This window comes from Populus trichocarpa, chromosome 11, assembly GCF_000002775.5.
Source record: "Populus trichocarpa isolate Nisqually-1 chromosome 11, P.trichocarpa_v4.1, whole genome shotgun sequence".
NCBI lineage: Eukaryota > Viridiplantae > Streptophyta > Magnoliopsida > Malpighiales > Salicaceae > Populus > Populus trichocarpa.
In genome coordinates, this window is record NC_037295.2 from 8,896,532 (window position 1) to 8,908,603 (window position 12,072).

Below are 12,072 nucleotides of genomic sequence, written 5' to 3' on the forward strand. Positions count from 1 at the left end.
GTTCTTTGTTTTACCAAAATCGCATCGCCTGTCTAATGATCCACACACAACATGGCTCGCTTCTTATCCAAGCGCCCTTCAGCTAATACTGCCCTCTTTCAAGAGATCAAGTGCTTATATATATTGCCGCCTTTTGATTCATTCCAGACAAGGAACAATAAAGAAAGAAAGAAAGAAAGAAGAAACGCTGTAGAAGGAAGGGATGGCATGTTTTGTGCCTTTCAAAACAGAAATTTGGAGACAAGCTTTTTTATCTTCAGGCCATAGTTGCGCTGGTTGATGAGCTTGTTGAGACGCTAAACATTTCTCTGCCTGCACTGAAAGTCTTGGTTGTGTTCAAAGTTCCATATTCAAAAGCATCCATGGAAATATGGTAAGAAATTACGTAGTGTACTTGACCAATTAAAGTACATCTCCATATGAAAGAAAGAAAGAAAGAAATGACTAGTCAATTAGGTGGCCTTTTGAATGCTGCTCCCTGGTGTTGTGCAATAGCCTTTTCCCAGTTGGAAATAATGTTACAAGTTATAACTTCAGCTGTTTTTTTGGTGTTTCTTTTCCTTGTTGATATATTCTCCATGGTAGCACTTGGATGAGAAACACAATCAGTCTGGTTAAATGCCATCACTTGGAAAGTTAAAATGATCTTGCATAAATTTCTTGTGTCAATCTAATTTTGTCTTTTAACATTTTCACAAGTGTTATTGCTTTTATTCAAAAAAAAAAAAAAGTGGTAAATTTTCCTTTCTGAATTTTAATTAGAAAGTTTGCACGCACTTTAATGTGTAAAAATACCTTATTTTGCACTTCAGATCATATGGTATGGAGCATGGATGAAGAAATCTTGCGAAAACAAAGAGTTGTTAACCGGAGAGCTAGTAAGTTGGATTTTTTGTCTTTTCCTTTTTTTATTTTTTTGAATAACATTACGTTGGATTGTTTATTTTTATTTTATTTTTTTATAATAATTGAAGGTATTACTAAAATCATTGAAATCAAATTATTTCTGGTTTACCAAATACTCCAAGTAATACCATAAGAGAGTAGTTTAATTCCATGTTTTCTTCTAAAACCTTCCATTTACCATTGAACAGCAGCTCATCTAGTGTGTTTTGGAACACACCAAAAAATCCCCACCATGAAATGAATTTTGTCGATATTCCATGCAAATTGGAATTTTGTCGATAGTGTCTTCTAATAAAGCTGTAAAAATGGACAAAAGGATTGTTCCAAGGATAAAAATGGCAGCTGCATAAGAAAGATGTTGTATATAGTTCATGTTGAATTGCCAACCACATAAAAGTTTGATATTTGAAGGAGCCACAAAGTTCTAAACATGTGTCTTAAAGAGCATGATCTACTGCACTCTATTCTATCAATTAAAGTGCTACAAGATTTCATAGTAAACTTCTCATTCCTGCAAATATTCCATGCCTTCAAATATGATTTTGGAACCTTCTGATCTAGCTTCTTTCAAAGAAACAGATTTAAAGACATTCCCTGCTCAATTTCAAAAACTCTTAAAAGTCCTCGATCATCTAGTGTAAGTTCCACACCCAATTGCCATTTACCCATGATCCCATTTCTGAGATTGTTGTTTTTGGCGCACTTGAAACCTTCTGTAATCTTGGAAACATGAATTACAAAGGAGTCTTACCTCACCATCTATCACTCCAAAAAGAAATATTCAGTCAATTTCTCACCATATAGCTAGCTAGACCAACCTCGCAGAGCTTCAAAAGTAACTACACCAGGTGTATGAGAGAAACGATTTGTTGCCAAACACATGATAATCACTTGCTAATAAGAGGAAGATCATTTTCAAATAAAGATCTATATTTTTTACAGATAACATCTTGCCATCAAGCTTTAGGTGGGGAGCTTATCCTCTATAGCCACCACTTGAATAACATAGCTTTATTTGTTTCCAAAATGAGCCTATTCCCAAACCTCTTCTAGCCTTTTCTCTGACAATTACCTTCCATTGCACCTTGCATATTTTCCTTTGTTAGCAACACTTGCCCATAGAGTCTGCCGTTTGGTTATGAGAGTCCATAGGACTAAGGCCCAATTCCTAAAAAGCATCCACTTTTGAGTCCACAGAGTCAGAAGGATATTATTCCTCTCCACATCAACTCGGGCAGACTCTAACTCACCATCGTCTTCTATTATGAAGGTATCCATGGTATAGGATAATGAAGTGAGCTATTTCCATAATATTGACCCATCTCCATTCAATCATAAATTAACTACTGTATGTAGTTCTTCCACAGACATGGTGCCAATAAGAAGGCGCAAAGCATATAGAGAAGAAACCTTAAGCTCATTTTGTCATAACCAATAATCCTCCCAAGACCTTGTAAGATTTTTGAAAGGCAACCAACATTCCAGCCAACAACTGGCAAATTCTTTAGAGGCACCCATGCTAGTCTATCAACTGCACAATCAGATTTTATCCATGGCCTAACCTTGTCAAAGAACTTATTCCTTCCATTAAGTTGTGATTTGTTTAGACATAATGTTCGGAAAATGATGAGAATGCCATTGCATCATTACATCACAGCTGTTACTCCTGAAATATTCTCATCATTTCATTTATAATGCATTTATCATCTTATTTATTTGGTATGATAGTCAACTAAAAAGAAATCATCATATAATGTTCTTAATGTTCGGTTTTATAAAAATAGCAAGTTATTTCCAATCTTAATCTAATGGTAAATAATTTTGTCATAGTTGTTAGCCCAATTATAACATTTTAAGACTAAAATAGTTGTTCGCCTGTGTACAAGTAATATGAATGATTGTGATCGTATCATTTCCCTTCTTTCTAGTAGAAGTTCAATCTTGTTCAAGGGCACATGCCTTGAGTCGCAGATGGCTGTCATTTAGGATGACGGCATCATCATTTGTCTATGTTCTAATAATTTCCTGAACATTTCACAAGGTATCTATGTTATCAAACATATCAAGCATGGCTATTGATTGAACATGGCTTTTTGATGCGTATGCTGGAGAATCAAGAGATGATTCCTCTGCTGCAAGACTTTGCACAGAAGACACAATTTCTATGAGCATAATAGTATCGCAGAAAGCTGACGATATCAATGACCTCTCCTATGCCAACTTAGCTTTATTCAAGTCTCAGTTCCTTAAGATGGAAGGTGCTAATTCTGGAGTGTGCTTGACTTGCAAAAGTGTCCAGCAGCCTAGAGTGGCATGTCTCTATGTATGGAAATCCCTGCGTTTTTGCTATTCATGGATTCTAAATTCGGATTACAGGAGGACCCATACTACCTTACCTTGAACGCTTTTCTTTTGTTATCAGTATGACATGTTTCGGGTAATCTTTGTCAGTAGCGACATTGTACTATAGTTATCATCTTTGTTATCAGATCATGCTAAAAATGAGGCAGAAGCAAAGAAGAAGAGCAGCTTGTTATGCAAGATTGAGAAAGATCAATTCTATCTTTCTTAGTAATGTAAATTCATTTCCTTTTTTGTATTTCTTATGAATGAAAGAATTTCATTTATAGCATTAAGCAAAAACTTAATTAGCAGGAGCTCGACCAGCTAACAAAGCAATGTTTATGTGCATGATTACAGGAAATAAACAAAATAAAGAACCAAAACAACTTAGCAGTTTCGTTTTATGAAGCTTTAATCGGTCAATTCAACATCATCCCTTCCAATCAAGGTTGTCAAAAACGATTCTTTAACACGACACGGAACATACAATATAAACTCGAATCGTAAACTCGAATCGTAAAATCGCAAGTAAAATATTTAACTAAATTGCAAGAACCAGTCAAGTAGTAAATAATAATATAACACAATTAAAATAAAAGTGAAATAAACAATATAAATGTCCAAACACCTTAAAAATACATAATTCAAATAAAATTCATACATGTCCATAGAATTTGATTAACTAAAAGTTAACAAACCTAAAACAAACAATCTGTTGGTGTGTCATGTAAACTAACATAACCTTATTGCCTTTATCTTCCTCATTATTCCTAAACATTCATCAAAATCATTACCATCTAAAGGATTATTACTGTTGCTACTACTAGTACCAGCACCGATATTATGAACATTAGTGCTATTACTAGTACCAACACCAACACCAATATTGTCAACAATATTTAACTCCAAGCTCCTTGAATTATCTGGATTAACATCATTCTGAATCTCTAAATCATCTTCAGTTCCATGACACTCCATTTCAGCATTATTAAGATTTTCTTCATCGTCACTTTCATCATTGAACAAGTCCAAGTGGATTGGATAGAAAGATGCTCTTAATTAATAACATTTTGTTTTACATGTTGATATAATTATGTAATCGGAAGCAAAGTTGTCAAAAACACGTTTTGACTCGTAAGATCGTATGATTTTAGGAGTTAAAATAGCTAAAACATGTGAAATCGGGTCAAACTCGCACAAACTCAGTCAAACTCATTAAATCGGTAAAAGGGGACCGATTTCATGAGTTTGCTAAAAAAATAAAAGTCTTCTCATTGCTGACTCCATCTCCTGATTTCATTGTGCCCGACACTCCACTTAGTGCACTCACCCCCTGTCCCCTTTCGGCCTTTCGGCCTTTCTCAGAATCTCAAGTCTCAGCCTTAACAAATGGGAGAAAAATTCGGCCAAATGAAGGAGAAAAATGGGAGAATGAGTTTTGATGTTAATGTTTAGAAGAAAACAAACCATGTTTAATCATGATAAATGAAAATGTGAGAAAGACTAAATGAAGAGATAGCATTTAAGTTGAGAAAATAATAATAATAATTATAATTATAAGTAAATTCAAATTAAAGAAAAATAAACTAGTTAAAAGAAAATATGAAGACAAGATGTCTAGATTGTGTTTGAATATAGTATTTAGATAAAATAAATAATATGATGTGAGGGTATAAAGAATAGAAGAATTATTTGATGGAGGAATTATGAACATAGAGTAAGCAAAGAAGTAGCTTGAGTTAAATATGAGGTTGTATGTAAAATAATGATGTTATATTTGAGAATGAATTTTTATTAGAACAAATTACAAATAAAAATATTACGTGCTTTGTGTTTTGGCACGTAAGAAAAATATTGATGGACTAATGATATAATGACACTTGATTGATTCAGGAGTTGTGTCTGGAGCTGGTTATCAGACAGGAGGAGCTGGGTCATCCCGAGTAGAAGTTAGGTGATTCGTCACCTTATTTTGTAATTTTTAGTTTCCCTAATTATCTATGTTGCTTATTTAATTGATATTAAACGAATGGAGCAAATGAATAATTTGAGTTATGATTATGTGAATTATCGGTAAATTATGTGAAATTACCGATTTTATTGGTTAACAAAGAGGTTAACTGGATATGAGGTAATTCGTATGGAATTACCGGATTGTTTGGCTAATAAAAGAGATTAGCCGAATGCTGGGTAATTCGAATGGAATTACCGGATTGATTGGCTAACAAAAGAGATTAGCCGGATACTAGGTAATTCATATGGAATTACCGGATTGATTTTGCTAACCAAAATGGGTTAGCCGGATTTTGAGTAATCAAGAGAATTACCGGGTTTATTGGTTAACAAAGAGATTAACCGGATAAGGAGTAATTCATATGGAATTACCGGATTGATTGGCTAACAAAAGAGGTTAGCCGGATGATGGATAATTTGAATGGAATTACTGGATCTATTGGTAACCGAGGAAGGAAAACTAAATTTCTAAATAGTTATATGGAAGTGTTAGATTTATTGGTAATTAAGATGAGTTAGCTGGATTTTTAAGTTTTGAAAAGATTATGTAAATTATGGAATTAAGTTAGATTGAAGTAGAAATATTAAATTTCAAAGGTTAAGAGTAATTAATTAATATTAGACTAATATAATGAGTAAGTTAATTAATATGGTTATTGTTGAAACAGGTACACCGCGAGGTGATGCAGATCATTAGATGTATGAATTCTCCTGTTTATGAATTACCATTTTGGAATGTAATATTCATGTCTTTACTTTCAGTGTAAATCCTTTTGTGTTGCAAAAATCAAGTAGAAGGTGTAATATGTAGTGGATATATATATATATATATATATATATATATATATATATATATATATATATATATATAGTTGTTAGTATGACCAAATCATTTTCAAAATGATAAGATAAGATTTATTATAAATATAATATGACTCTTAATCTTAATGTTGTATTTATGTAGTTTAAAGGCATATATGTAGTTAGTTAGCATTTATTATGTTTGTGATGAATTTGTTTATCTTTTGAATTGTTTTGGTAGTACATCTATGTTGATTTACTAATTGATATTATGAGACTTGAATATATTGATAAGTATAAGTATTGAGTTATTGTTTGATGAATGGAATGTGATCCAGGATGATTAGATCAAGATAGAAGTCGTAATGACATATAATAGAAGTGTTGTTGATAACTTGGTACCCACAAAAATAGAGAAAACTCTACCGAAATTTCAAAAAAAAAATCCCATAAATTTAGACATATTACCCAATACTTGACATTGGTAAAGAAATGTTTGGAGATTTCATGACATTACGATTTGAGGGTGTTACATTTGGTATCAGAGCATGGTTAAAGTTCAGAAGACCATTATTAATGTAAAAGAATATTGTTTCAGGATGGTGCGTACACGGCAAGAAGCCAGAGCTGACTCGTCACCCGTGAGGGACGAGCGTCTAGTTGAGACAGGAGATAGAGGACTAGAGAGAGATCCTCTGGTAGATATAGCATCTTTTGTGCCAGTCGGGTCGGTGCAATCCGGACAAGGAGAGTCATCAGGACTCCGAGATGAGCGAGGGATATTTGATGGAGATGGGTAGGGGACTCAGCCCCCACCAACAGTAGCGCCTGCCATAGCACCAACAGCACCCCCTAGGGTAGCACCTCCACCATATCCAGATCCAGCTTATTTTGCACAGTTGGTTCATGCAGTTATGACAGAGATGGCGGGACCATTGAGTACTACCCCTAGGGATAATGTGGTCACCTTAGTTCGATGGGTAAAGAGTATGAAAGAATTAGGTTGTGAGGCATTTATGGGAGAGGAGGATGCTGAGATAACTGGGCGATGGTTACGAAAGATAGAGAGGTCTATAGATCAAATAGCAGTACCAGCAGAGCTCCGAGTGGATTGTGCTACTCAGTTATTATCGGACAGAGCCCAGACATGGTGGGATATTGTTAAAGAGAGACGAGCTGCTGAGATGCTTAGATGGGGGGATTTCAGGATAGAATTTGAGAACCAGTATTATTCCCGACAGCATCGAAAGATCAAAGAACAAGAGTTTTTGGCTCTTACACAGGGAGATATGACAGTATTGGAATATGAGAGGCGGTTTCAGGACCTCTCTATGTTTGCTTCTGTTTATTTACCGACTGAGCAACATCGGATCGAGAGACTCCAAGATGGACTCCGACAGGAGCTGAGGATGGGATTGGCTGCCTTGCAGTTTCCAACAGTAAGAGATTTTATAGTGGCCGCTCAGTCTCTAGAGGCCGTGGCAGCCGCAGGGCGGCAGGAAGGTGATGGACAGGGTACTATGGGAGCAGAAAAACATAAGGAGCCTGCATCATTTATAGGGAGACCTCCTTTTCCAAAAAAAGGAAAAGGAGGACATTTTGGTCAGTTCAAAAAGAAGAGAGGAAATCTTGGATCAAGGGGTACATCGAGTAGACCTATACAGAGCTCACAGGGAGGGTGGTCACGCCCACAGACTGGTTTACCAGGAGGAGTCGCAGAGGGCCCCATGATGACTACTTATCCCCTGTGTGTGAGATGCGAGCGTAGACATCCTGGAGATTGTTCGGTCACATCTGGCAGATGTTATATATGCAGACAGGAACATAGATGGAGGGATTGCCCCTATCTAGATGCTGCATGTTATCATTGTGGAGAGCCGGGGCATCGTAGGAGGGAGTGTCCTCAGAGGACTATAGGGTAGACGCAGAGACAGGGTTTTTCAGTACAGAGTCAGCAGCAGTCTGTGACCGTGGACAAGCCGGGTAGACTTGCCCAGTCTAGGACTAGTGTCGTTCGAGGCCGACCTCGAGAAACAGAAGGGGGAGCTCAAGGGAGAGTTTTCCGTATGACTCAGAAAGATGTGCGAGCTACCACTGATGTAGTTGCAGGTACTTTACTATTAGAATCTCAACATGTATATACACTGATTGATCCTGGTGCTACCCATTCCTTTGTAGCTAGAAAATAGGAAGATAAATTGAAAGTGCAACCTAGGAAAGTGGAAAAAAGGGTAGTAATTGGTACACCTCTAGGGGAAACTGTACTTATAGAGTATGTTTACAGGGGCTGTCGGGTAAAAATAGGAGATGTTGAAATGAGGGTAGATTTATTACCACTAGACTTATATGATTTTGAGATGATTTTGGGAATGTATTGGCTAGTCACATACAGAGCCCAAATAGATTGTTTTACTAAAACGGTAACTCTCCAAGATGAGGGTGGTAGGAGGGTAGAGTTTAAAGGAGAGAGGAACATCATACCAGATAGTATAATTTCGGTCATGACGGCTAGGAAACTATTAAGAAAGGGATGTATAGCTTATCTTGCCTATGTAGTAGATTTGGAAAAGAAAGAAATAGAGTTGGATAAAATACTTGTAGTAAGAGAGTTTTCAGATGTATTTCCAAAGGAATTACCCGGGTTACCACCTGAGAAAGAAGTAGAAGTTTCGATAGAAACACTGCTTGGAACTACACCAGTAGCTTAGGCACCGTATCGAATTGCGCCTGCAGAATTGGTGGAATTGAAAATACAGTTGCAAGAATTGCTGGATAAAGGGTTTATCCGCCCTAGTGTTTCACCTTGGAGGGCTCCTATGCTGTTTGTTAAAAAGAAAGATGGAACATTACGACTCTGTTTAGATTATAGACAACTCAATAAGGTGACTATAAAAAATAAGTACCCCCTTCCACGAATTGATGATTTGTTTGATTAGTTAAAAGGGGCGTGTGTATTTTCAAAAATAGACTTGAGGTCAGGGTATCATCATGTGATGATAAAGGAGAAAGATATGCAGAAAACAACTTTTAGAACTCGCTACGGGCATTATGAGTTTGTGGTGATGCCTTTTGGATTAACTAATGCCCCAACGATATTTATGGATTTGATGAATTGGGTTTTTCGATCCTATCTGGATAAGTTTATAATAGTGTTTATTGATGATATATTAATATATTCTTCGTCACAAATGGAACATGCAAATCACTTGAGAGAAGTGTTAGAGACCTTGAGAAGAAATAAGTTGTATGCGAAGCTGAGTAAGTGTGAATTTTGGCTGAACGAAGTAGTATTTTTGGGTCATGTGATATCGGAGAAGGGTATCAGTGTGGATTTGAAGAAGATAGAAGCAATATTGAGATGGGAAAGACCTATGAATGTGACTGAAATTCATAGTTTCCTGGGCTTAGCTGGATATTATAGAAGATTTGTAGAAGGATTTTCCACAATAGCCTCTCCAATGACTCGGCTAACTCGGAAGGAAGTTAAGTTTGAATGGTCAAAAGAGTGTGAGACAAGTTTTCAAGAGTTAAATTCCAGGCTAACTTCAGCCCAGTATTGGCTTTACCAAAAGAACAAGAGGGATTTTTCGTGTATAGCGATGCTTCCAGTAAGGGTTTGGGTTGTGTACTTATGCAGCACGGAAGGGTAATCGCTTATGCATCCAGACAGCTAAAACCACATGAAGTGAACTATCCAGTACATGATTTGGAGCTGACAGCTGTGGTGTTTGCTTTGAGGATATGGAGGCATTATCTGTACGGAGTACAGGTACAGATTTTTACAGATCACAAAAGTTTAAAATACTTGATGTCACAAAAAGAATTGAATATGCGGCAGAGGAGATGGATGGAGCTAATCAAAGATTATGATTGTATTATTGACTATCACCCGGGGAAAGCAAATGTGGTGGCAGATGCTCTGAGTCGGAAGAATAAAACTTTTATTGGTGGCTTACTAGTGCGAGGTGATAGAGAACTCTTGGAACTTGGTGGGCTAAATGTGCATTTGGATGTGACTTCAGGAGGAATGTTACTGGCAATGTTAGTGCTACAATCATATATGAGAGAAAAGATTCGAAAAGTTCAAGGTGAAAATCCCGAAGTAAAGAAAGAAATGAATAATGTAAAACTCGGCCAAGACTCTTCATTTCGAGTGTCGAATGATGGGCTCGTAGTGATGGGAAAAAGAATATATTTACCTGATGATAAGGTTTTAAAAGGTGAAGTTTTAAAAGAAGCTCATGAGTCTAAATTGGCGATCCATCCAGGAAGCATGAAAATGTATAGAGATTTGAAGGAGAGTTACTGGTGGCTAAACATGAAGAAGGAGATAGCAGAATATGTGGCCAAGTGTGCCATATATCAACAGGTGAAAGTAGAGCATCAACGACCGGCTGGAGAATTACAGCCTCTTCCGATTCTAGAATGGAAATGGAAGAATATAACTATGGATTTTGTATCTGGGTTACCAAGAAGCAGGAAAGGACACGATGTTATATGGGTGATCGTGGATAGACTGACAAAGTCTTCTTTGTTTTTGCCTATGAAGATGGGGGATTCGGTTGAAAAATTAGCTCAATTATATATTAAGGAGGTGGTGAGATTGCATGGTGTACCGATTTCTATAGTTTCCGATAGGGATCCTCGGTTTACATCAAGGTTATGGTCGTGTATACAACGGGCTTTGGGTACCAGATTGAATCTAAGCACAGCTTTTCATCCACAGACTGATGGGCAATCTGAAAGGACAATACAGATTTAGAAGATTTTTTGCGGTCTTGTATTATAGAGTTTGGAGGTCAATGGGAGGATCACTTGCCATTAGTAGAATTTACTTATAACAATAGTTATCAATCTACTATTGGAATGGCACCATATGAAGCATTGTATGGAAGGAGATGTCGAACTGCAATATGTTGGGATGAAGTTGGGGAAAGAAAATTATTGGGACTTGAATTGGTGCAGATCACGGTTAATAAAGTGAAGGTGATAAAGGAAAGGATGAAAGAAGTTCAAGACCGGCAAAAGAGTTATGCAGATAATCGACGGAGACCTCTAAAGTTTCAAATTGGAGATATGGTATTTTTAAAGGTTGCTCCATGGAAGCATGTGATTCGGTTTGGAATGAAAGGAAAATTAGCACCCAGGTATATCGGGCCATATAAAATTATAGAAAGAATTGGGACGGTTGCCTATCGTGTACTACTGCCACCACATTTAGATAGGATACATAATGTGTTTCATGTCTCGATGCTGCGGAAAGTAAATTTGGATCCTACATGAATTTTGCCACAAATTCGGATGGAAGTGCGGGAAGATTTAACTATGGAGGTAAAACCTGTGCAAATTATGGACCGAAGTATAAATGAATTACGAAATAAAATGGTGTCGTTAGTAAAAGTATTGCGGAGAAACTCTTAAATGGAAGAAGAAACCTGGGAGAGAGAGTCAGAAATGATGAAGAAATATCCTGGATTATTTTCTTATATAGGTATGAATTTAAATTTCGAGGACCGAATTTATTTTTTTTAGGAGGGGAGAAAGTAAAACCTCCGGGCGAAAAATCGTAAATTGACTAGTTTTAGGTAAAACAAACAAATTCATAACTCTTGATTGGGTTATCACAAAATTCTGAAACTTTATGTGGAGCCTTCTAATATGATGCCTTATCTTGGGTTAAAATTTCAGAATTTTTAGAGAAATTCAGAAATTTGACGAAAAATCACAAGTCGACTAATTTTACGTTATTGGACGTAATTTTCAATCCAACCATCAGATTGAGCTGAAATTTTATGAGGAACCTTAAAATATACTGAATAAAACCTGGTTAAAATTTTAAGATGATTGGAGCTCGGCAGTGCTAGCAAAAAAATAAAAACCGTCAAATAGAGGAAAAAATACTCATTAAGGGTAGAATAGTGATTTGCCATTGAAAAGAAAACATATAAGCTCTCCTTCTCTTTTATTAACTGCCGAATGGGCAGAAACAAAAAGATGAAAAGAAAAACA

The 12,072-nt window shown here is 36.4% G+C and overlaps 1 long non-coding RNA gene across 1 annotated transcript; it reads left to right on the forward strand.

The window, feature by feature from the left end:
• The first annotated feature begins 298 nt into the window (after window positions 1-298).
• On the forward strand, window positions 299-2,986 carry LOC127903963 (uncharacterized). The gene is made up of 3 exons (XR_008056761.1): window positions 299-373; window positions 813-878; window positions 2,948-2,986. It is a non-coding gene; the product is annotated as an uncharacterized LOC127903963 (long non-coding RNA).
• The last annotated feature ends 9,086 nt before the right edge of the window (window positions 2,987-12,072 follow it).